At 37.5% G+C, this 26,255-nt stretch overlaps 1 protein-coding gene across 1 annotated transcript in view; it reads right to left on the minus strand.

Annotated features, from left to right (window-relative positions):
- LOC139136426 (cytochrome P450 20A1-like) overlaps positions 1-13,317 on the minus strand; it is a 91,922-nt gene extending 78,605 nt beyond the window's left edge. The window contains exon 1 of the mRNA XM_070704154.1: positions 13,164-13,317. The gene's annotated coding sequence lies outside the window, so the exon portion shown is untranslated. The remainder of the gene's footprint in view (positions 1-13,163) is intronic.
- Between the last annotated feature and the right edge of the window lie 12,938 nt (positions 13,318-26,255).

Genomic DNA, 26,255 nt, shown 5'->3' on the forward strand with positions numbered 1-26,255 from the left:
GCAACTGAATGGTGAAATTTGTCGCTTGCACGATGCATTGTAGGCAAGTATGAGCCCGTGTCAAAATTTTAAAACAGACTGAACCCCCTACCCCATTGGGCATTTCAAAACCGAAGTGACCCCCCATCACCATAGTCCAAAAATGGGATGACTCCTATGAATCCACTGCCCCCGCCAAATAAACTGACTAGTCCCTTATTGTGAATATTGAACGACCTTAGTATTTGTAAGTCCTAAGACAGGCATGTTTTATACAAACGACTAAGATCATAATCTTTCGCAAAATGCGCTCGTTCTTCATGCAGTCTCATAACGATTTGTTAGGGTTGCCATCGATGTCGCCACAGCGCTAGCAGTTACACATAGGATACTTCCATTTTCGTCACACATCATTCATTCAAATGACAAATGTGTGGAGTCAGTAGATGACAGCCTCTCTTGTGATAGTATATGGTAGCCGGTATCAGACAGTTTGTGTTCGTATTGGCTGCACAGACGATCTGCCTTCTTGTGAATTAGACTTTCCGAAAAACAAGATATCACTTGCGACAAAAATTGATAACCAAGAGACCAAGATGGGGAAATCCAGGTAAATTCTCTTATCTATCACATGGGAGCTGAGGCAGAGAAAATCCTCACGTGATTCAAATTCGATGCAGAAGCAGATGCAAACGACTATGAAATAGTCTTGAAGAAATTTGATGAGCACTCTGTTCCCAGAAACAATGTCGTCCATGAAAGGGCACGTTTCCGCCATCGCCTACAAAAGGCAAGGGAAACTGTGGAGGCATATGTAAGAGATTGTTACCATATAGTCAACAAATTCCAGAGGTGCCTGCACTAGGTGTGGCCGTAAACATAAGAAGGGTGTTTGCCCAGCCAAAGGAAAGCAGTGTAATAAATGCAACAAAACGGGACACTTTGCAGCTGTCTGCAGAAGTAAAGGTGTCAAAGAGGTCACTACCACCGAAAGTGGTGATGAAGTTGGGTCAGTAAAACATTCACTTTTTCTCCGAGAAGTTCCAGCGCGGGAAAAAGACTGGGTGACTGGCAGGTAAATTTAAAGATTAACGGAAAAGTAATTAACTTCAAGATTGATACCGGAGCCGACATCACGGTTATCTCTGAGAAAGCACACAAACGCATTCCGAAGTGCGCAATTTTGAAACCCCCAGATACCAATCTTATCAGCCCAGGAGGTAAGCTGAACTGTAAAGGATGGTTCATTGCCGATATAAAGCACAAGGGGAAAATACATCATACCAAGGTCTACGTCATTGAGGAGACCATGTTAATAATCTACTAGGACGAGAAGTCGCTTGTGAGATGGGCCTAGTAATCAGAGCTGAGGAAGTTGTCAAGCCTGATAGTCCAAAACAAACAATAAAGCGTGTTTGGAGACATAGGCATATTCAATTGCAAGCCAGTAAAGATACAGCTGAAAGATGGAGCGAAGCCATACAGTGTCAACACAACAAGGCGAATTCCATTTCCAGTCCTTCCCAAAGTAAAGGAAGAATTGCAGAGAATGATAGAGGGCGGAATCATCGAAGAGGTCACTGAACCTACAAAGTGGTGCCCCGATGGTGGTGGTCGCAAAATCGTCAGGGAAAGTTCGTATATGCGTGGATCTGAGGAAACTCAATGAAGAAGTAAAAGAGAAAGGTATATGCTTCCAACTTTAGAAGACATAGCCCCAAACTAGCAGGGTCCAAAGTTTTCTCGAAATTAGATGCTTCGAGTGGATTCTGGCAGATTCCATTAGATCCAGCAAGTTCAAGGTTGACTACATTCATCACACCATTTGGTCGATTCTGTTTTAAAAGACTGCCATTCGGAATCACCTCCGCACCAGAAATATTCCAGCGTTTGATGACAGACTTGTTACGTGACAATGAGAAAGCAGAAGTGATTATGGATGATATAATTATACATGGCGAGATAATGCAAGACCATGACATCCACTTCAACAATGCACTACAAGTCATTGAAAAGTCAGGACTGAAACTATACCAGAGTAAATGCGAGATTAGGAAAACAAGTATTAAAGCCCCTGTAGCTGTAACTCTTGAAAAATGTTGACCTGAAAAAGGCTTTCTATTTTCTGTGGTTTTTTATAGTCCTTTACTACTGAAAATTGGACAAGGAAATTCAAATTTTAACCGTTATTTTGATTTCCCGCCATTTTCAAAAACTGGTAATATTACAAAGAAAACCAAGCATATGATGTCCCAGTGGAAAACATTCAGCACTATGCACTATGTTATATTTGACTACTCTGTTGTTTCTGTGAAGATTCCAATGACTATATGCACGACGTACTGTGTTTTTTGCTTTATTTGCATGAAGGCGCCATTTTTTGTTTGAGCAAACGTTTAATATTTATCGGGCTCAAATTGCACATGCAGTCCCTCTGGACAAATTATTCCACTTGAATAAACACCCCTCAATGAGTACATTCCCACGAACTTGTTTTAGTTTGGAAGTAAAATCACAAAATAATGCCAAAAGATACAGCTATTGGGCCTTTAAGTTCTTTAGAGGAATAATCAGCGCCGATGGGGTCAGCGCGGATCCAGAAAGGTAAAGGCGATTCAAGAGTTGAAACTGCCAACAAACAACACGAGCTGAAACAACTACTTGGTATGGTAAACTATCTGGGAAAATTCCTACCAAATTTGTCAACAGTGATACAGCCAATAAGTGAATTACTGAAGACAGATGTAGCATGGGTCTGGAGCGTAAAGCAAGCTGAAGCATTCCAGAAAATGAAGCAATTGGTATCTACTTCGCCAATACTTGCATTCTACGACCCAGGCAAACCAACAATAGTGAGTGCAGATGCCAGCAGCTATGGACTAGGTGCAGTCTTGCTGCAACAACATGATGATGTCAAAAGGCCTGTTGCATATGCTTCACGTACACTAACGAAAGCAGAACAGCGGTACGCACAAATCGAAAAGGAGTGTTTAGCAGGCGTTTGGGCTTGTGAGAAATTCTCCCGATACATCACTGGTCTAGAGTCATTCATACTACAGACTATCAACAAACCACTAGTACTACTGATCAACAGCCAAGACATCGACAAAGCACCACTAAGATGTCAACGCTTACTACTAAGGTTGATGCGATTCAACGCAAAGTCAGTATACGTACCTGGAAAAGAATTAGTAGTAGCTGACACACTGTCAAGAAATCCGATTCAGTGCATAGAAAAACCTGATATGGAGGAAAAATACAAGCACATGTCGATAACCTGGAAGCAATGGATCCAGGAACACCAGACAAGATGGAAGAAATCAGACAAGCAACGATGGATGATGAACAACTGAGGTGAATACAAGAATATACCAGTCTAGGATGGCCAAAACGAGCAAAAGAAGTGCCAGACGAAATTCAACAATACTACTCACTGACAGTGAGAAACCAGCTTTCATTGAATGATGGCAAACTCATCTATCAAGACAGAATTGTCATACCAACCACAATGAGAGATGAAGTCCTGGAGAAAATCCACGAGGGACATCAAGGTGTGACAAATGCCGTGAACGAGCAATTCACGCAGTATGGTGGCCAGGCATAACCAGTGATATCAAGAGCAAGATAGCTAATTGCAAATTCTGCATGGAAAATAAACCAACACAGCGAAAAGAGCAGATGATGGCAACGCCATTGCCAGAGAGACCATGGCAGAAAATAGCTGTCGATCTATGCGATCTTAACAATAAGAAATATGTGGTCGTCATGGACTACTACAGCAGATACTTAGAAATCGTTCATATGACAAGTACGACCAGCGAACAAGTAAATGGAAAGCTGCAAAATCTGTTTGCCTGATGGGGAATTCCAGAAGAAATATTCTCCGACAATGGTCCGCAGTCTTCATCAGCAGATTTCCAAGAGTTCGGCAGAAAGTATGAATTTCGATGCACCACATCTAGTCGACATTACCCACAATCCAACGGGAAGAAAATCCTAAAGCAAGATGACGTATTTCTTGCATTAAAGAGCTACCGATTAACTGCAATAGCAGCAACTGGCATGAGTCCATGTCAACTGATGATGGGACGCCAAATTCGTACCACATTGCCTACAATAGCAGCAAAACTCGAGCCAAGACCACCTGACTTGGAAGTAGTCATAGCTGCAGATAAAAGGTAAAAAGTGCATACGAGTGAGCATTCAACAAAAGACACGGAGCAAAAAGTTCGCCAGAGCTGTTACCTGGAGACAACGTCCAAGTGAATTTGGATGGAGAAAAGGGATGGAAAACTCCAGCCAGGATACTGCAAGCGGGTACAGCACCACGCTCATACATTGTGCAAAAACCAAGTGGTACTCTTAGAAGAAACCGAAGACACCTATTATTTGTGTCAAGGCCAGACAAAACAGAGGGGAAGACCCTGGATCTGTCAATGTTTGACAACGATGAGTCAGCAGATCCAGTTACACCAACCACAGTGGAGAAGTCAACGCCCACAGTGGAACAACAACAACCACCGGTTGAAAATATCTCACCGCCTATGCCAGAAGCTCAGGGAAAACAAACAGATGTAATCAGAACCCGGAGTGGAAGAGCAGTTAAAAGCCTGTGACATACTACGATGAATACTGTTAAGTAGATAGCAACCAGATTGCCTTGTGCGGGGCAGAATAATCCCTAGGCAAATGTTCGACTTAGGATAGTCCACCCCTAAGTCTAGTTAGGCGAACCTATTTAGTAGAATAGAAATTTTACAAATAGGACGACAATCGACATTAGAAAATTATTGACAGTTAGACAAGGACAGAACAACGTATTGACCATTATGATTGGATGACGAACACTGTTATTTGTAATCGATGGAGCTCAACAAATCAGTGCTCCACTTACACACATTATAAACCTGTCTATTCATCATGGAGAAGTTCCATCTGATCTTAAACGTGCTAGAGTGATACCTCTTCACCAAAAAGGAGATAAGACCTTTGAAGGAAATTATCGTCCAGTCTCAATTTTGAGTGTGGTCTCCAAAGTTTTAGAAAGAGTAGTTTACAATCAATTTGAACAATATCTTCAGAAGTTTGACATTTTATATGAATTTCAATCTGGTTTTCTGCCTGGGTTTTCTACGGACACCTGTCTGATCCACCTTACTGACATATTAGGTCAAATATGGATAAAGGGAGCTAACAGGCATGGTTTTGATAGATCTTCAGAAAGCCTTTGATACGGTGACCGTGCAATACTGTAGGAAAAGCTTGATGCATGTGGCATGAATAAAGAGTCAGTACGGTGGTTCAAGTCATATCTGTCTGGTAGAACTCAGGCCGTGAACGTGAACGGTACTCTTTCTAATAATAACTCAGTTGATTGTGGAGTACCACAAGGCTCTATACTGGGGCCTTTTTTCAATATATGTAAACGATATGCTATCAGTAGTGTCATGCAAACTGCTCTTATATGCTGATGATTCAGCTCTTCTTGTGTCTGGCAGAGATGTTGAACATATTCAAACAAAACTTAGTAAGGAATTGGGTTATCTCAATGAATGGCTAATTGATAATAAATTGTCTCTTCATGTCGGTAAAACAGAATCTATCCTGTTTGGTTCTAGTCGAAAATTAAAACAGTGTTCGGAAATGCAGGTTCTGTGTGGGGATGTCAACATCGCTGCAAAACAGTGTGTGCAATATCTTGGTACTGACTTGGATCAATCCTTGTCTGGTGAAACAGTAGCATCTAAGGTTATTAAAAAGACATGCTCTCGTCTCAAGTTTTTATATCGTAATAAGAAGTTTTTAGATTTTCATACGAGAAAACTGTTGGCTAACTGTTTGATACAATGCCATTTTGATTATGCAAGCTCTTACTGGTATAGTGCCTTGACTTTAAAAAGCAAACAAAAACTTCAAACTTCCCAAAATAAAGTTATACGGTTTGCCCTCGGTATGTCAGCAAGAGCACACCTTGAATCGGTTCACTTCAAACAAATGGGATGGCTACCTGTTAGCCACAGAGTCGCATATATAAAACTCAATCATGTTCATAGAGTTACATTAGGATAAGCACCGAAATATTTGTCTGATAATTTTGTTTTTAACAGTCATGTCCATAGAACGAGATCCGGACCCTATTCTATTTTTATTCAAGGTGGGGCTCGGTTTTATCAGAAAAGTTTTGTATATACAGCTAGTGTTGAATGGAACTTAGTTCAAAGAAATATACAGAGTATTACTTCAAATTCTCTGTTTAAAAGAAAGTTAAAGAAGTATTTTTATGAAGCAATGATTCAACGTGAGCAAAATGATTTTGTTTTTTATTAATTGTTGTCGTGCCGATTTGCTTGTGATTTTATTTTTCGTGGGACCACAGTGGAAATAAGTTTTTAACTTTTCTGTGTTATCCCAGCACTTCTGTCTTTGTCTTTTTTCTTGTTTGTACTGTATGGTTATTTTTAAGTGCTAAATAAATCAATAAAAAAACTGTTTAAAATGAACTCAAAAGAAAGGGAGATGTCTTGAGTTACTGAGAGTTACCTTGACTACAATGCTAATCATATCGGTATCAGATTACTTTACATAAGACTACATGAGACAGCGACACGTTGGTAGTTAGTCGACAGTCAATTGAGTTGTGTATATAGCTTTCGTAGAGCTAGTAATAAATGTATTGAAAACGACATCGAGCCTCGTCGTATTTCATGACATCAATCGGGTTAAAACTCACAACATATGGTACCAAGTCAATGAGCGGAGAAGCCACAGACAAACCGCTCGGCCAAATCCTCAATCTCAAAAAGATTGGTTCAATAACCGTTAAGTTGTTACAATTTTTTGACTGCGACCCCTTCACACGCTGTAGAGCTCGTTAAAGCACTCACCTTCGTACGCTCACTATCATACATAACACTCAAACTTCATTGAAGCGAAGCAATGAATACAATGCTTAAACTTAGCGAAAGACAGCCTCGGGGACAAATCTGTCCACCAGCATGGCTATCAACCAAGGATAGAAAATGAAACTGTCGGTTTCTATGTAGGCGAACCTAATACCCGGGTATTTTTTTCGGAAATAATTGTAATGCATATGCCATACATAGCAGCTAAGAAAGTTCGAATACGGACGCCATTCACGGTGGTGACCTTTTGAAACGAAGTCTAAAAATAATGGTACTTTATTGCGCTATTTATTTCATTTTCGTCAGCCGTTTTCTTTGAAAAACTGTCATTCCTGATGGACATCATAACTAGGTTACAAAGCATGCCCGTTTCTAGGCTAATGCAATTTTAAATATCAAATGCCGTAGTGTTGAAGTATCAAAAGTGTTCTTTTGATTTTTCTTGATTTTAACGTGCAAATGAGGTAGTCTTCTTTCGCACCTCGTCAATTTCGCTTACACACCAGCTGCTTGAAATACACACACTGTTCATGGGAAACATAATGAACTCAAAATCTGTGTCTGAGGATTTCCTTTACAGGCACTTGTTTTTTCTTGTTACGCACTATTGAAGCTAATAGAACTAAGGTTCTTTCAATCAACGGACATTTTCGCGCCATATAATTAGAACGGAGACTCGGAAAAATCGTAGACACGCATTTGAAGGATATTAAAAGGGCTTTTAATGCATAAATTCCAACCGGAAACCTTGCAGCGTATTCGCTAAGCAAAGCTCGATTGTGGAAGGTTCAGCAAAATGCTTCTCTTGTGACTTATGCAAATAATGACTATGTAGTGTACGTTGTCGGATTTGTCTACATTAAGGCTATTGTCTGGGCTATTTTAAAACACTAACCGTGTAGTACCTTGTTTTCAGATTTTGTCATCTTTTCGTTGCAGTAGATAGTAAAATGCAGTGCAGGGGGAAAACCGGATAATCGGTTGGCATGGCGACAATTTCAGGGTTAAAAATATGAGGAAATTTGTGGCAAAGATATCTATTGAACGAAAAGTCATACAACAACCGAATTTTTTCTGTAGCATTCAGATGTATATGTATTACAATATGAACCTAAATCTATGACTGTATAAGATGTCAATATAAATTAAATCATAGTCATCTCGGTAAGATTGAAAAATTAATAAATTTCACAACTTTCCGTCAAGTTTCTACTATGACATGATTGGATGACCTTGTTTTTTGAGGTTTATTTTGTAAAGTATTTAATTTCACATATGTTGGCTGATTTTCATTGCATTCCAACCATTCTTTCAAGAGTTATTACTGCCACAAGAAACGAATGCAGTACAAAACACAATTGTTAGGAGTATTGGATTGAAATGTTTACAACATAAAGGTGATACTCATACTTCATGCAAAGTTTACGACCTCAAAATAGGGTATTGGACAAGTTTAAATTGTCAGTTAGAATTCTATTTACAAAAGCCTGGTTGTAATTGCTTTCTAAGTGAAAAATGAACAGTTAATTATCAAAAAAACATTGATTTTATAATCAGCATGATAATGAAATTCATGTGAGATTCTTTACTTGTTATGTATATGGACACCATAACGTCTAATATGGTTTGTTTTCTGGTTTAATTGCTATACCTGAATGAAAATCTTCATATGCCTTACAGTAATATCCACACAAAATATAAAACAGAATCATTTGTTGCAAATTTCTTCCCGATTACTCATTGATCTGGCTTTTTTAGACTGCAATTAGTCTCAAACTCACAATTTCCACAACGCCATATATTTACCTCTGAAAAAGCTGCTTCAATAAGCAAGCAAATGGTCACTACTTCATACATGATGCCATAACTCAACAAAGTTTTTAGGCAACCAAAAATAGCGATTTACCTGTTTTGAATATATAATTAAATAATAAAATGTGACCAGGGGTCAGTGGGAAAAAAACGCCATTTTTCTCGATTTTAGTTAATATTTTTTGAAGAATGATATAGCTTATTTGAAAGTATACATGTCGAGGGTGACAATGAAGGAAAAAAATAAAATTTGATTTTTTGAGCATTTTGACCGACATTAGCCCAGACGATGGCCTTAATGGTTTAGAGAAAGTTAACTTAAAGGAATTTGGGGATTTTTCAAGTGCGGAAAATATTCAAAATCTGGAAATGTCTATTTGGTGTGACAACCAATAAGCTACCTCTTTTTATCGCAGGATATTCAGTTTTTTGCCATTAAAATACCTATATTTAAGTCGAAATTTAATATCTAGAACAGAATATACTCTCTTTTTGTATTTTGCTTTATCAGTATATAACAAGCAACCAGCTGTCACTTTGTTTAAGTGAGGATTTTCAATAATTAACATAAATAATTACTTTTTACTCTACATTTTCAATACTTACAAACGCATAAACTGCATCGTTTTTGTACCCCGCATTTTCAGTAATTAGTAACCATAAAACTGTTGTTGTTCTAAATGGGGATTATGGTACTATGACAGAACCCCACGGCTAGAGAGTGCAAGCATTCCGTACTGGGGGTATTTGCACGAGTTGCTGGAGGTGTATTCTTGCGCCAGTCCTCGCACGCCTATCGCTCGTGCGAGGACAGCAAGAATACACCTCCAGCACGAGTGCAAATACCCTCAGTACGAACTGCTTGCACTCTCTAGCCGTGGGGTTCTGTTTTTATTACATGTTTTAATTTTAGGTTAAGAATAAACCGAAAAATAAATCAAAAACCGCCTGTAAAAACGAAAGAAATGCGACCGCACAACCCAGCAGAGTTCTGCGGAATGATATTGATTGTTTACGCTGTTTTGTGAAGACGAGGCGCCACTACGATGATGTCATTGACTTTTCATTGGCTTAGGAGTCCTGCATTCCCACTTTTGATTGGATAAAGCTGTTTACTTATTTACAGGTCACAAGGTCAAGTATTAGCTCACCCAGTAAGAGTGACAAAAGGCAGGGTTACTTCCGCGTTCAAAGGCTGGTGGTCCGGGGAAAATTAATGAAACAAAAGACTTATATTCCTTTGAAAATTTTAATCAACATGGTAAATAAACATGAATTATAATTATTACATAAATATCAACAAAGCAGCAATCTTTGGTCAACATGACGACATTTTTAACGCAAATATTGGCGACGGACGGCATCGACACTGATATTCAGTGCAGTGTAACTGTAAACAATCGAAAACTGATCGACCGCGTACCGAACAAACATTAACACGGTAAAGATCACGTACGGAAGTTTCAAACATATGAAGAGTTCAATTATGTCTAAAGCAAGTAAATCTATTGAAAAATGAAAGGGTCACTTGAAAGTCACCGATCTCAGAGAGCTAGTCATCGTCCGAATCATACAAAACCATAGGACGTCGTCTCTTGGTAGGGGGATTTTCGATGGAATGGTGGTCACAATTTGCGGTGGACGTGTTCCCTGCTACGTTGAAATTGAAATTAAAAGTTCCGCCAGTAATGGTTGCGTTGGCAAACATGCCCGCGACAGCACTGCTTGCTTGCTGTGACGATATACTCGGGACCGGATTATTAAGAATGGCTTTACCTGAAAGCGGCGGCGTTTCAATAGGTAGGAGCACCCGGTCATGACTCTGTTGCGGTTTGATTAGGCTTTATTTGTGGATCACACTTTAGAAATGCTGCCACGCCCGATTTACCTATTAAGCATATCAATTAGGACGTGATCCACAGTATGCAAATACCTCAGTTGGCTTCAAAGACTCCATCGGCCCAGCCTTGTCTGGTACTTGAAAAGTCCTTGAACAGCAGCAAATTTCAGAAGTCGTTCGAATTTCGCATCCGCACAACACATAATGGAAAAATAATAAACACTTCCCTACGTAATTATTTAAAGAATGCTGCAAAGGACATGAGATAGACTCGGTTAACGTTCTTGGTGTGTTAACATTTAGGCCTAGTATGGTTGGAAGACACAGCAGCTTAATAATATTTACTGGGTCAAAGGTTATGATGTAAATAGAAAAGGAGCATCAACCTTTGAACATTCACTATACCTGATAAGCTAAGTCAATTAAGCATTAATTTTAGACATGGGGAAGAGATAAAACGCTGATGATAACAAACAGGCAGTGGGCGACGTACGAATAAGTGTATACATTGTCAAATAGGGTTTGACGAACCATATATCTTAAAGACCCATAAGGAAAAGTAGGGAAGTTATTATTGATTCATGAAGTTGAAAAAATATTCGATATCGAACTTGGGGAAAGAATGATTGTTTATCTTTGAATATAGTTCAAACAGTACTCCATTCAGATGGCTTTCGACCTTTGCGACAACTTATTTTCAAACGTAAATTTTTCCGTCAAAACATTAATTTTTATCCAAGTATTATTATATCACATTGGAGGTATTTACATGATTGTTTTAATGGGCGAATAAATTTTAATGATGATTTTAGTGACAGTGTAAAACATTGGGTAAACTGAGTGGAATTTCGGCTATTGGCTAGGTGTTAGCACATACTTGCACATCTGAAAACTTGCTAAAAACTGCCTTAGATTTTTGAAAATGGCCATAGTTTTTCACAATGTTGAAAATAAGTTTAACAACCGATAAGTTTTGCCATGCTGTCAAATTGAACAGCGATAACTCGTCTCCAAAGATATTAATTAAGGGGGCGCTGCACCCAAAACAGCATATTTTGCTCAAAAATCACGTTTTTGCAAATATTAATTCAATTTTGATTTATATGTTAACCCAAGATTAAAATATTGGTGGGGTTTACCTTTTTAGCTTGTCAAGCAGTCGTAAGTTTCGTGATAAAGAAGTGTTAATTTATGCAAATGAATGCAATTATCCGATTTCCTGGCTTCTTTTTCCTCAAAATTTCAAAATTTCCACAGAATTTAACTCCATTCTGGCAGGGTCAAATTTTCTGAAATTTTCAGAATATGTTCTTTAAGTGCTCTTTAAAAACGACTATTTTGTTTGGCAATAAAGTTCTTCCATTTTACATAAAAAGCATTTGAATTTTACTAATCATCATTTTAATCACTTTTTGAGTGTCAGTTTTTCAAACTCTTACCTTTATGAATGAGGGTAGATAATGCAAAATGTAATAGCCGTTTTTTTTTCTACATATACTCTTATTTCAAGTTAATATTGCATTTTAGAAATAGTGTCAAGTTTTTTACTTAAATTATATTTAGCATCAATACCAAAATTGAGGTTTTTCACCCCAAATATACACCTACTTCATCCTTTGAGTAAATTACTGCTACCATACTAAACTTCTGAGTCTCTGCTGTTTGAAAATATATAGTATAAGGCCCTGGGTTTCCTTGTCATCTTTGATGAGAATATTGCTTTGAAAAAAACTGTGTTGGCAACATGCAGCTCCCCCAGGCACATTTTTAGAGACAACTTACAATCATATTTCTCAACTTCATTAATATGCAAACATTACTATTCAGTTCTTGCAAGTAGCATATGGTACCTGTCTACCGAATCTGATGTGAATCCGTTTCGACGTTTTTGAGTTTACTTGTAAACAGAAAGACAGACAGACAGACGCACAGACAGAAAAACGACATCGGTAGGACATTTGGTCATGTGCTCATAAATGTGAGTTAAAACTGTACGATCCACTTTTTTGAGCCACATCTCTATACACACAATATGACCGTCACATACGCTAAACGGGAGGTCTCAGTGGGATTTCACAACGGATTTTGTCAAAGCGCCTACGTCAATATTGTGACGCTGCCACTTAGCTTAATCTCTATGAATAATGACTTAACGCTGGACTCGAAACGCAAAAATATGCATCTGCTCCCATTGTAAACTTCGGCCCTTAAAGCCGCACTTTTCAATCCCAGGTTCTCGCATTAGTGGAGTTCTCCTCCCAGTCAAATGCTTGGCCAGTACGATGTTTGATTTCTATAACATTGATTACACAAAATGATCTCAGCCTTTTGTCACATTTTGCTAATCGTACAAACAGAGTTTATGCAAGCATTTGATTGACGGTCGGTTCAAATCGCCGACGGTCATTGATTCCCCACCACAAACGCTCTAATTTTCTAACAAATCGTCTTCCAGTCGCGTCAGACTTTGAATATAACCACAGAGTTCGATCGGCAGCAACTTCGCGCTGACCGCTTAGCAGTCTGTCTGTATTTCTGCGGTTGGGGAAAACTAAAAAGTGGCATTTTCTGGAGCGTGTGCCCTCGTGTGGCCTGTTTGGTGCCCACTTACACAATGAAAGCCACCATACCTTGGCGTCCTTTTAAAGAGAGGCTCCGCCTTATACAGAAACTGCCATACCAAGATTTCTTTCACACTTGAAGATCAGTATTACAGGAATACTTTTCAGGCTAAGAACACATTTTAGAGTTTCGACATCAAAATACCTCTGTTGTTACAATAGTGTTGTAAATCAATCCATGTACACGTGGACATCATGCGTGATTTATCCCTCTCATACAGCTTCATCCATGTAATTATCATTGGCTTATCAGTCACCAGGTGAGAGGTTAATAGTGTAGTGGGCGAAAGGTAAGAAGCGTACATGTATCGTAAAGTTGACGTCAAATTGAATGACCTCTGCAACAAATACAATTACAGTTATATCGATAAAAATAGCGTCAAAGTCGCCGTAGTAGCACTACTGACATTAGTCAGGAATACTAATTTGTTGCAAGTTAGAACACAAAGATATAGAAAAGTTGCAAGAAAATGGGTGTCAGGTGGTCATTGGATCATTGTAGGAAAAGTTGTGAAGATATGAAAACTAGTCATAAAATGGTTGCCAGGTGACCATGTTGGATTGTATCAAGCAATAAAATGATGCGCACATGTAACGTATAGTACATTGCAATAGTGACAAGACTGAGCAAATTGGGTCAGTAATGTGTGATTTATTGGCAAAGGTAAGAAAATGATACAATAAAATGATTACATGGTGACCATATTGGATCATGATGCATGGACAGTTGAATGCATGTACTGAGTTCAATCCGTAAGTTTGGACCAGGTGAGAATGTTCACGCAGAATGGATGACAGTGCAAGCACGATGCTGTTATATGAACATCTGTACCATGTTTAATGGATATTGTTACAGTAATTTGAGAACTACATCACCAATTACAACAGTTAATGAGATACGAAATGGGCAAATAGTTGATTAATGTTGTCGGTTCATGCAATCTAATCTATGTTATAAAATAAACATTTTCAATGTCATTAGGATGTTACTGATGATAAAGTGTGAACCATTTGATATCCCGGGGCCTGGAAGATTTTGGAAAATATCCACGCAGACATCAATGACAAAAAATTTGGGCACAACATGGTGGGAAAAATATTGCCGAAACAAATCTTCCAGATCCCTTCGCCCAAAACGTTCAAAGCATTTAAAGAAAAGGTTCATGGAAAAGATATTTCACCAAGAGTGACAAAAGTAGGTACAGAAATACGATCTTGATTTTTTTAGGATGATTTAATACATCATGATGTAAACACCAAGTACGTTTTTATAATGAGATGACACCACATATCATTTTATGATCTGACAGGCATTATCAATTGTATCAGTTTGAATAAAGGGCAGGTTACTGAATAATAAGTCAAGCTGAGAATGGTAGTTTGTGGTTTCCTCTTGTATAAACTGTTTACATTTAAAAACTTGTAGCATGTGATTCATGAATGTCATGTGACCTTTCAAGATATCGACATTTAAGTCTCCATAAATGACCAAGGGTTTTTGTATGTCAACAAGACCAGTTGTGTGTTGAGAAAATTCTTGTAAGAATGAAGAAACACTTGATGCAGGTGATCTGTATACTGCAATGATCTGGAATGTATCTGAGTGATGGGGAGGGTGAATTTCTGAGTAGATAAATTCCATGTTTGGTGAATTATATGAGTCATACCTGATGATATCAAGAGATGTTTTTGAATACATGACCAAACCATGATGTGGTCTACGGTTAGACTGTCTAGGTTGGTCATTTCTGATTACATTGTAGTTGGGAAGATAGTATAAGTCCATGTCATCACTATTTGTTAATCTTGATTCAGCAATAGCTATTACATCAGAAGCTAAAACATTTGGATCAGTCTTAATGTCATCAAAATGGCAGTGTTAAGATCTAGCATTATTGAAGAGTAGTTTCAATGTGTTGGATTGAATTGAGTATACAGCTGTATAGCACAATGAAAGAGGTGTATCTTTCTTTAGCCGTGCCATTTCTGATATCGCTGCTTGAGACACAGATATTTTGTTTTCATTCAGTTCCAGTATATGCAAACCAGTTATATTTCTTACCCTGCTAAAGGCAACATAATGCATGTGGCCATTTTGTTTATTACCCATATGAACGGCAATTTCATTTAATGTATCACCCTGAGATTTGTGAATTGTTTTAGCTGCAGCAGGTCTGAGAGGAAATTGCATTCTGATGACAGTGATATTTTCGCGGAATTTTATGATACAAAATTGTCTTTTGATGTCAAATGTTGGAGTCCAACATTTCTTAATGTTTGATTGATAGAGATGTTTGTATTTATTCCGTGTTAGGCTTCCAGTTGATTTTTCATCAAATTGAACCCATATGACACTTGGTCTGTTATTGGTGGTATTCGACATTCTGTTGTCAATTAATTTGACAATACAGGTTGCACCATTGATTATACAATCATCAATATCAATATTTGTGGTAATGTCATACCGTAAATTGAGAGCTATTGGACATGTTGATAGTAAGCCACTTGTTCTTGAAGGATCATTTGGTATTGATTGTTTGACTGCTGTTTACTTCAGGGCTAAAAATCACCAATAACTGTGCCCAATGCATGTATGATTAATTTTGTGCTTATACTATCAATGAACAATTGGTTATTGTGCATATCAACCATTTTATTGATTGTAAATAAATGTGTTGTGTATGTATCATGTTTATCAGTAAGTCTTTCTTTCAAGAGCTGGATATATTTGTGTGTGTTTTGCTTCACGTAGTCTGTTTAGAAGTTCAGCATAAGCTTTGTCATCTTTTTGTCTCATAATCTCAGTAAGTTCATACATTGATTTTGCCACAGATTTGTGGTTATGGGACCGTAGACTCTGTGTAAGTCTTGAAAAATCCATCAATCCATGACAGGTTTCAACTGGAATAAGTCTCCAATCACAAGAAGAGAAACACCACCAAATAATTTATTGCAGCCTTTTATTTCCTGTAGTCGCAGATTGATGAAATTCAACTATCTATTTCCAACCATGCTAATTTCATCAATAATGACAAAAGATAAATATCTATATTTCACTCGTAGAGTATTTAGTCGGTCACTGTCAAGGGGTTTATATTCAAAACCTTGACTTGCAGGAATTTTGAAAGCAGCATGGTTTGTACATCCATTAATGTTTTAAGCAGCTTTCCCAGTAGGTGCACACAATAAAATTTGACATTCTTCTGGATTTTGTCCTTCTGATAGACAAAGATAGTGATGCAGTGCTTGATATATTACTTTAATGACTACTGATTTGCCACAACCTGCTGCACCAGTCAAAAATATTTAAAACGGTTCTTGCTTTGTTTTCAACCATAAAATATTTCTCTCAGTTTTATGTTCAGTGATCTTACTAACAGAAGATATTCTGTGTCAGGTATGCGACAAGCTATAGTGACATTTTCATCAACATGTCTATTTGCAAGGCCAATGTCATAATTTCTGTGTTCTTTACATTTGTCAGGATCAAAGTAAGCAAAACTTTCACTTTTTTATCCGATTTCAGTATCAGTTCTTTCGACTTGTTGTGTACTAGGAGCAAGGAGATCACATTGAGGCATGTAATCTAGACACTGGTTTGATTGCTGTCGTATGGCTTCTTCAAGAATATCAGCATGATCTTCATATTCTGATATTTTGATTTTGATTCCTGGACATTTTGAGGTATATGCCTCTTTGTAGGTTTAAAATGAACCAAGGAGGTCACTTTTTTCTTTTCTCCATGGTATAAACAATTTTTTTTTCTCTATAGAAGTCTTCAGCATCAACTTTGAGATTGTACTTCATATAACGAATGATCTTTTTTGTATGGCGGTTTTTGATTTTTATTCCATTCTGAAGAGTGATGTTAATATGTTCATTGTCGGTGCTACAATCTATATCTTGTTCACTGTCACATATATTATCAGGATCATCATCACTATGGTCATCATCAATTGAGTAACTTAGGCCTCTTTGTGGGTAAATCACATCCGACTTAGAAGCATAGTCTGCAAGACACCAGTTTTCAAATTGTTTTGGTGCATAACGCTTAATGAGATTGTCTGACTCAATATCAGGCATATTTTCCAGTGTTTGTTTACTTTTCAAGAGATTAATTCTTTCCTCAGGTGGTGAGAGAATTTATGAATATAACTTCTCTGGATGCACGTGTTAATGGCATTTGGAGAACGAGATAAACAGCTTCTTGTGCACCTATTTCCGCACTGTTCAAGAAACAGTTTCCGATATGACAAACTTGTTTTTTGATATCCATGTTTCCTTTTCTTGCTTCTTTACATGCCCTGTCCAACAGTGCACTCATTCGTCTCTGAGATTTACTAATGTATGAGACTATATACATTGCACATGCATATGGGTCAAGTATAAATTGGATATCATGATTAGCTCTCCATGCTTGTAACAAGTTTTTCATGTATGCATTAAATCTTATTCCTGAAGGTTTTCTTTGTAGGAAAATAGTTGTTGCATTGAGTGCACTCTGAATAGCTTTAATATAGTCATTATGAGACATGTTTAATTCATAAGAAAGGAACTGGTCGAATGATATGTCATTACCTTCCTTCATGTCATCCAGGACAGTTTTGATCTTCTCATTTTTTTTTCATTATCTTTTTGTTCATCTGAATCTGTGTCTAATGGGTTCAAAATAAGAGTTTGAGACATTGGTGGAATTGGATATCCAAATCGACAACTTGGTTTACCTTTCTGTCGACAAGTTTTTGAGTGTCTTTGTAATTGAAACTTGAGTTGATCTGAGTGGTCATCAGGGACATCAGTAGAACATGACACATAGCTATCCATGAATTCTGTAATTTGTTTGTTTGATTGCTCACTATGTTTAGGTGCATTTTCTATCCAAACAACCATATGGATATGTGGGGAACCTCTTTGTTGAAATTCAACTATGTAAAAGTAGTCTTTTACATGACCAATTGGACGCAGATTATTTTTAGGACATTATTTATGAACTGTTGTACTCTGTGGTCAAAAAACCTCGCACATGTCACAGGGCCAGACTGAAGTAATCTAGTTGTTGTTTTCCAATCCATGGAATTAAGTTCATGATCTGTGTAGTCTTTGTTGTCAACGAGCTTTCCAAGAATTTTATGCAAATCTTTCCACTTTGCATCACCAGCAGAAAGGCTCATAAACCATGTTGGTAGTCCCAGCTGTCGTATCATTGCAAACACATCTTTTTTAAGTTTTTCAAGGTATGGGGAGAATTTTTCAAACCTCGAAAGATATAGAAACCTTCATCAAGATTAACAAGATTGTTTGCTTTATCAGGATTTAGCATATCACCTATTGTGATTTTATCTTATGTAAGTGGGTTTTCATGCAGTGATACCTGGTTCTTTGTCATGCACTCCTACAGTGTGGAGGACAATAAGATCACTTGGCCTCCTGTCAAAACGTCCTACCCATAGAGGGACAAGAGCTGGGAAATATAAACTGAAGAAGGCTGGCAAACAACACGACAACATCAATGATAAGGACATGACCGTAGCTTTACTGAATGCACACTCTATAAATGATCCACAGCGGCGTACAGAAATTTCAACATTTGTCACTGATCATGCCATTCAACTCATGTTTCTCACTGAAACATGGCTAAAGCCTAAGGGAGATAATGCCAAGTGTTCTGACGTTACACCTCCAGGATACTGTATAAAATCCTTTCCTCGCCCCTCTAGGGGCGGTGGACTTGCCATCATCTACAATGAAGTATACACATCTCGTATTTCCTTCAAGGATACTTTTTCCTTTAAACATACATCGTATGAAGTTGCACAGATCTCGATAATCTACCTCAACAAGTCATCCACTTCTTTTGCATTTATCGACCTCCACCAAGTCGGAAGAATAAACTGACAGACTCGTTGTTTTTAAATGAATTTCCAGATCTGCTTGAGCATTGTAATACATTGTCTGGTTCCTTCATCATTCTTGGTGATTTCAATATTCACTACGATAGTCCACAAAACCCGACTACTTCAAAAATGATGAATCTTCTTTCTATATTCAGCCTAAATCAAACTGTCTCTGAACCCACCCATGACAAAGGTCATATTCTCGACTGGTTGATACACAGATCAGACAATAACTTAGTTCTGTCCACTGATCAGGTGTTTCCAGCACTATTGCAACTGACCATCCCTCCATCATCTGTCATCTGAATGTTGCAATACCACGCCCATCAGATGTATTCGTGACAGCACGTAACATTCGCGACATAAACCTTACTGCCTTGAAGGAAGATCTTCACCACAGCCTTGCTAGCATTAAAGAACCTACAGCACAAACTCTTAACTTCTGTCTCCAATCTGCTTTGGACAAGCATGCGCCAGCAACGAGACGTAAAGTTTCTAGACGAAGGAATGCTTGTTGGTTTAATGCTGTTCGTGACAAATTCAAGGCAGCCAAAAAAGAGCGTCGCCGAGCAGAGGGTCAGTGGCTGAAAACTGGACTTACAATCCACAAACAAATATATAACCATACGAAGAGAGTTGTCACAAAACTTGTTCACTCAGCAAAAACCACTTATTTCTGTAATAAGGTTAGTGAGAGTCGTACATCGAAGCAACTGTTCGGCATCACACATAAATTACTTGGATCCAAAAAAGCCTCCCCTACACCAACAATATTCCCTGCAGTAGAACTTCCACAGCGTTTTCTGGACTTTTTTCAAGAAAAAGTTGAGACAATCAGAGCCAGTCTTGATTGTCAAAATATCTCCCAGCCTTTGAGCTCAGAAAGTTGCTTTCGAGGTATGCCTCTCTGTAACTTTAATCTTGTAAATGATGATATTGTAAAGAATGCTATTTTAAGTTCCACTGCAAAGACATGCGACCTAGACGCAATGCCGACCGATTTGTTGATAGAATGCTTAGACACCGTGTTACCATACATCACACGGGTTATCAATCATTCCCTTGCATGTGGCACATTCCCTTCTAGTTTTAAAAACTGCTCTTGTTAAACCACTGCTAAAGAAACAATTTTGTGACTCAAATCAACTTAAAAACTACTGACCCGTCTCAAACCTTCTGTTTTTGTCTAAAATACTTGAAACAATTATTCTATCACAATTAAGTGTTCATCTTACTTCCCATAACCTTTTGAATCCTTTCAGTCTGCATACAAACCACACCACAGTACTGAAACGGCTCTATTGAAAATAGTAAATGACATTCTGACCTCCTTGGACTCTGTCAAAATTACCATTCTCACTCTCTTAGATCTATCTGCTGCATTCGATACTGTCGATCATGGCATCCTCCTTCATCGTCTTGAACATACTTTTGGAATCTCCGGAACTGCTCTATCCTGGTTTCAATCTTACCTCTCAGCAGAACTCAAACTGTAACTATCAATGGCATACGATCAACAACATCATCTATCTCTTTTGGTGTCCCGCAAGGCTCAGTTCTTGGCCCCGTCATATTTGTTTTGTACACTGACCCTCTTTTTAGCCTCGTCAGAAAATACTCATTAAATCACCACGCCTTTGCCGATGACAATCAATTATACAAGGAAACCACAATCGATCAAATAAAATCAACTGTTGAATCTGTGCAAAGTTGTATCACTGCCATCAAGCAGTGGACGACATCTAATAAACTTCAGTTGAGTGACAGTAAAACAGAGGCAATACTTATATCTTCACCCAGACAAGCTGTCAAATCATCTCTCCCTCCATCCATAATTCGTAGCGATTTTGATATAATTTTCGCCCCCAGTGTCAAAAACTGAGAAGTCACACTAGACTCTAACATGAATATGTGTGAACATGTGCAGAATATTTGCAAAGCTGCATACATTCAAATTAGACAAGTTAGCTCTATTCGTCACTTTCTCCTCCCTACAGGCTACTCAGACGTTGGTCTCTGCACTTGTTCTGTCTCGTTTAGATTATTGCAATTGTCTCCTTTCTGGTTGCCCTAAACAGCTTATAGACAAGTTGCAAAGAGTGCACAATGCTGCCGCTCGTCTCGTCTGTAATGCTAAAAAGTACGATCATGTCCAACCCCTTTTGCAAAAATTACACTGGCTGCCTATTAGTTCTCGTATCCACTACAAAGTTGTATCTACTTGCTTCAATTCAGTTACGGGTACAGGACCGCAATATCTCTCTGAACTTCTACATCAATACACTCCAAAAAGACAACTCCGTTCTTCCTCAGATTCTCGACTTCTCAGTATTCCAAGAGTTTCCACAAAGACTTTTGGCGAGAGATCTTTCTCTTACATTGGCCCTGCATTATGGAACAAACTTCCTTCTGACCTTCGCCACTCCAGCTCTACCCTTTCTTTCCGTCGTTCCCTCAAGACTTATCTCTTTAAACAGTAGTTTAACCTTTTTTTCGTTTACCTTGTCTCCAGTCCCGGTGGTTCATTCATTTCCCCTGTTATATTTTATTTTTGTTACTATTGCGCCTAGAGCTCTGTTCAGAGATTAGGCGCATTACAAATGTACTTTATTATTATTATTAATAACAACATTGTAGCAGAGTCATCAAGTAGGCGTGGTAAAGCTTTGATGTTAGGATTAATATCACATGGGACATTAACAACATTTCCGGCCAGTAATTGTTGATTTCCCCTTGGCAAAGATCTTATTTGCATGAATGGAATGCGCAGTGCAATCGGTCTTTCTTCGATCTTATGCAAATATAATTCAGGAGGTTTATTAGGAAAAGCCATGTTGTTTGCAATTGACAACTTAGGGATGTTCCCTTTGGATATTGAGTTAAGACATGTTCTACATAACCATTCTTTATTATCAACTGATTTATATCCTGTAAGGCACTGATAGCCAAGTCAGCCTTGTGTGCTATACGAGAGGCAGGTACAATGGACTGCTTAAACCAAGTTTGGTGACACACTGAGCACACATAAATTGGTCCAACAGATATAATTTGAAGGAAATTGTTGATACTCTCTAAAAGTGTTTTTTACGACTAGTGTTAGATTTGTCTTCAGCATATTGTGAACAATTGTTTTTGTTAATGTTAATTCTATCTAGGTATTTATTCATACAACAAAGTCGTTTTCTTTTGACATCAAGCTGTCTTTCTTCACTTGTATAAACTGGGTTTTGTCGCCTTTTGCAAATGTACATTTGTTTTTGTTTGTTGATCTTTGCTTTAATTATTTCATTTTGTTTAGACTGAGCACTGTATAGTTTTCTGTATTCCTTTTCCTTTTTATTTAACCATTTATTTTGTCTGGTTTTAAATTTGTATAAACGATCTCGGTATCGTTCTTTCGATTTGAACGCTTCATGTTGTCATAATTTCACTTTGTAGTGTTGGTCTTTATTTCTTTCTTTCAATTTGAACTCTTCACTTTGCCGTAATTTCAACATGTATTGTTGGTTCATACGTCTTTCTTTCACTTTGAAGTATTCACTCTGCCGTAATTTCAACTTGTATTGTTGGTTCTTAAGTCTTTCCTTCACTTTGAACTCTTCACTTTGCCGTAATTTCAATTTGCATTGTTGGTTCTATATCTTTCTTTCACTTTGAACTCTTCACTTTGCCGTAATTTCAACTTGTATTGTTGGTTCTTAAGTCTTTCCCTCACTTTGAACTCTTCACTTTGCCGTAATTTCAATTTGCATTGTTGGTCCTTTCACTGCATGCAAACCCAATAATACTTATAGTATTAGCATGGATTATTGCATGTATCTTAGATGAATAGTGCATATACAGATGAATACAGTAAAGAATTCATTACTTGTATTCAGCAAGCCAGTATTCATATAGATTCGTGTAAATTCACGGGTATTTTTCTATAATACAGTCAACTTATTCGTGTGGATTTTTCTGTATTATTGCGTTTTCATGCAGTGTTAAGTCTTTATTTCACTTTGAACTCTTCATTTTGCCGTAATTTCAACTTGTATTGTTGGTTTTTACGTCTTTCGTTGACTTTGAAATCTTCATTTTGTCTCGCTTTCTTAATATACCTCTGTTTTCTTTACTTTATTTTCTGTTTTTCACACTCTCTTGTTTGGGATGTATAGCTTTGGTGAGAAGCCCTGCTTTTTTGTTTTCTGATTGTGTCTTTTTCTCTTTCTGCTAATTTAAAATGAGATTTTGATCTGAGTTTTTCAACACAAGCTTTGATTTTCTCCTTTTTACTCTTTTTCCTCCATTTTGTCTTATTTTCACAAAAGTCAGAGCAGGACATGAGTGGTTGCATTGTTTGGTGAAGGACAGTTTTGTCATTTTGAAAAGCAAAGTAATTACTCATTAGCTGGTTGGTATTGTAGGTGTAAAGATCACTGGTAGTAATTTCTAATGCTTGTAATTCAAATTCAGAATATTTATCAATATTCCAACCATGAAATAATCTGAACATGAAGGCACACTGTTCTTCTGACGTATCAAAATATACAGTGACTGCAATGTATGAACCATCTGGTTCCACCATTCCATCCTTGCCATGACTGTGTGAATCAAATAAACCGTAGCGACCCTGTACAAGCTTGTTGTGTATTTTTCAAATATTTCATTTACAGCAGCTACTAACGTTGTGAAAATTCCACCAGGGCAAGCTATGAAATCAATCATACCAGTTAGTGTATTACCACGTTTTATTTTGTATTGGAGTGGAGAAATCTGTACAGAGCTAGGCAAGCCATCTAACATCAGCAAATCGTGAACAGCACTCTTTCCTTGTTGTTGCACATAACTGATAACAGATTGATAATGTTCATCTCCAATCTGAAGGACTAATCAGTCTGTGTACATGGTTGTTTTTGAGAAGACATGCAGAGGAAAATCAAAGCATTGCATGTGCACTACTTTCCTCTAGATTGCACACTGAACAGATTGCTACCTTGGTGAGTGCTACTTTGAATGATTGATTAAATACCTGCAGTTGTTTGATCACAAACATTGATGAAACTATGTGGTGTACTCCTTGTATTGTTTGTATGACATTCAGTGTTCTTCACTAAATTGTCAACTTTTGTACCATGTGAAAAATTCGCTTAATTTGTATTGCTACTTATCTTTGATATAAAACTGTGTGGTCCATTGTTTACTGGCTTATTTTGTATGCTAGATGCTTGTGATGCAGTGAGACTTGGAATACTTTGTACATCGGACATAGTATTTGGCACGTGGTAACTTGTTACTTGATCACTTGTTACTTTGGCACGGTTACTTGTTTACTTTGCACTTACATTAGTAATAATACTTTTGGTTACTTTCATAGGTGTTCTTTTGGTTACATTGGTAATTGTACTTTGGTTGGTAATATTGCCAATGGTATTGCAGTAGCTTACATTGGCAATAGTACTTGGTACATCAACGTGGTAACTTGGTACATTAATCGAATCCGATTGTAAACTAGCCGTATTGCAACTTGTTACTTTGGCTACATTGTCACTTGTTACTTGGTCACTTGTTACTTTGGCAGTGTTACTTGTGTACTTTGCACTTACATTAGCAATGATACTTTTGGTTACTTTCATAGGTGTACTTTTGGTTACATTGGTAATTGTACCTTTCGTTGGTGATATTGCCGATGGTATTGCAGTAGCTTACACTGGCAATGGTACTTGGTACATTAACATGGTAACTTGGTACATTAACATTGCAACTTGTTACTTTGGCTACATTGTCACTTGTTACTTGGTCACTTGTTACTTTGGCAGTGTTACTTGTGTACTTTGCACTTACATTAGCAATGATACTTTTGGTTACTTTCATAGGTGTACTTTTGGTTACATTGGTAATTGTACTTTGGTTGGTAATATTGCCAATGGTATTGCAGTAGCTTACACTGGCAATGGTACTTGGTACATTAACTTGGTTACTGGGTATATTAACATGGGAACTAGGTACATTAACATTATAATTGGGTTCATTAACATGGCAATTTGTTACTTTGGCTACATTGTCATTGTTCACTTTGGCACTGTTACTTGGTGTTATATTGCACTGACTGGTTATATTGGTATGGGTACACTGCATGGTTGTAATATCACTTTTTACTTTTGGTATATGCATAACTTCGGTATTTTCCATTGTGCCAATCTGAAAGGGAAGAGAGAAAAAGAATTAATTAGTTGAGAAAAAATCAATAACACCACACATTTGATGAGAATTGGTAATGCAAACTAAATGTGTACCATGAAAAGATCTTGTACACACAAAGTATGGATTCTTTATTATTAAAGAATTGCTTAATACTATAAAAGATTATAAATGCATGCAAATTATGCTAAATTTGCGTGGTGAGACCACCAGTCTGTTACCTCCCAAGGTCAAGATAAAAATTTCAACATAGGGCCAAGAAGATTGATATAAATTGTTCATCGGAATCACCGTTTCTACTTTTGCAAATTAGGAATATATTTTTTTAATTGGTTTGCTAGTTGGGCTTTTGAAGTCCGCCCTCTAGCAGATCAGCGTAACTATTGCTTGTATCCGCAATTTTGTGTTCGACGTCTATTTGTCCTGCTGCACCTCAACAATTCACTCTGTTATGGGGGAGGATACAAAAGTCTTGATCAGGTTATCTGTATCAGTGAAACAAGTGGCAGATTTTCCTGGTTTGAAAAACGAAATACCTTCACTAAATATGCAAATGAGCAATTAAATAACACGCCTCTCAACTTAACTTTTAATATGGTAATGCTAGAGGATGACCAAAATGTGTGCAAAGTCCAACTAAATTCGGTTGAGTATTTCTTGAGATATGGCCTAATTACAAAATATCAAATATGCAAATGAGTATTTAATTAACAAGCCACATCCACCAAAATCTAATCAGATCTAGATTCTATCATAACAATGCTGCATACTAAATTTCATAACATTGGACTCAGCGGTTCTCAAGTTATGAGTGGAATAAAATCTGTCTACAGACGGACACACTGAAGGAATGACGGACACACACAGACATTGTGGCGACATAGGACACCTTTGGAGCTTTGAGCCATGGTGTCGAAAAATCACCAAAAAATTCAGTAGAAACAGTAAATTCAAGATATTTTCATAAAATCCATAACACTTTATGAGGTTAACCTAAGGTAATTGTGTACTAATTTTCAAAGCAATC

This window comes from Ptychodera flava, chromosome 1 (genome assembly GCF_041260155.1).
Source record: "Ptychodera flava strain L36383 chromosome 1, AS_Pfla_20210202, whole genome shotgun sequence".
NCBI classification, from domain to species: Eukaryota; Metazoa; Hemichordata; class Enteropneusta; family Ptychoderidae; genus Ptychodera; species Ptychodera flava.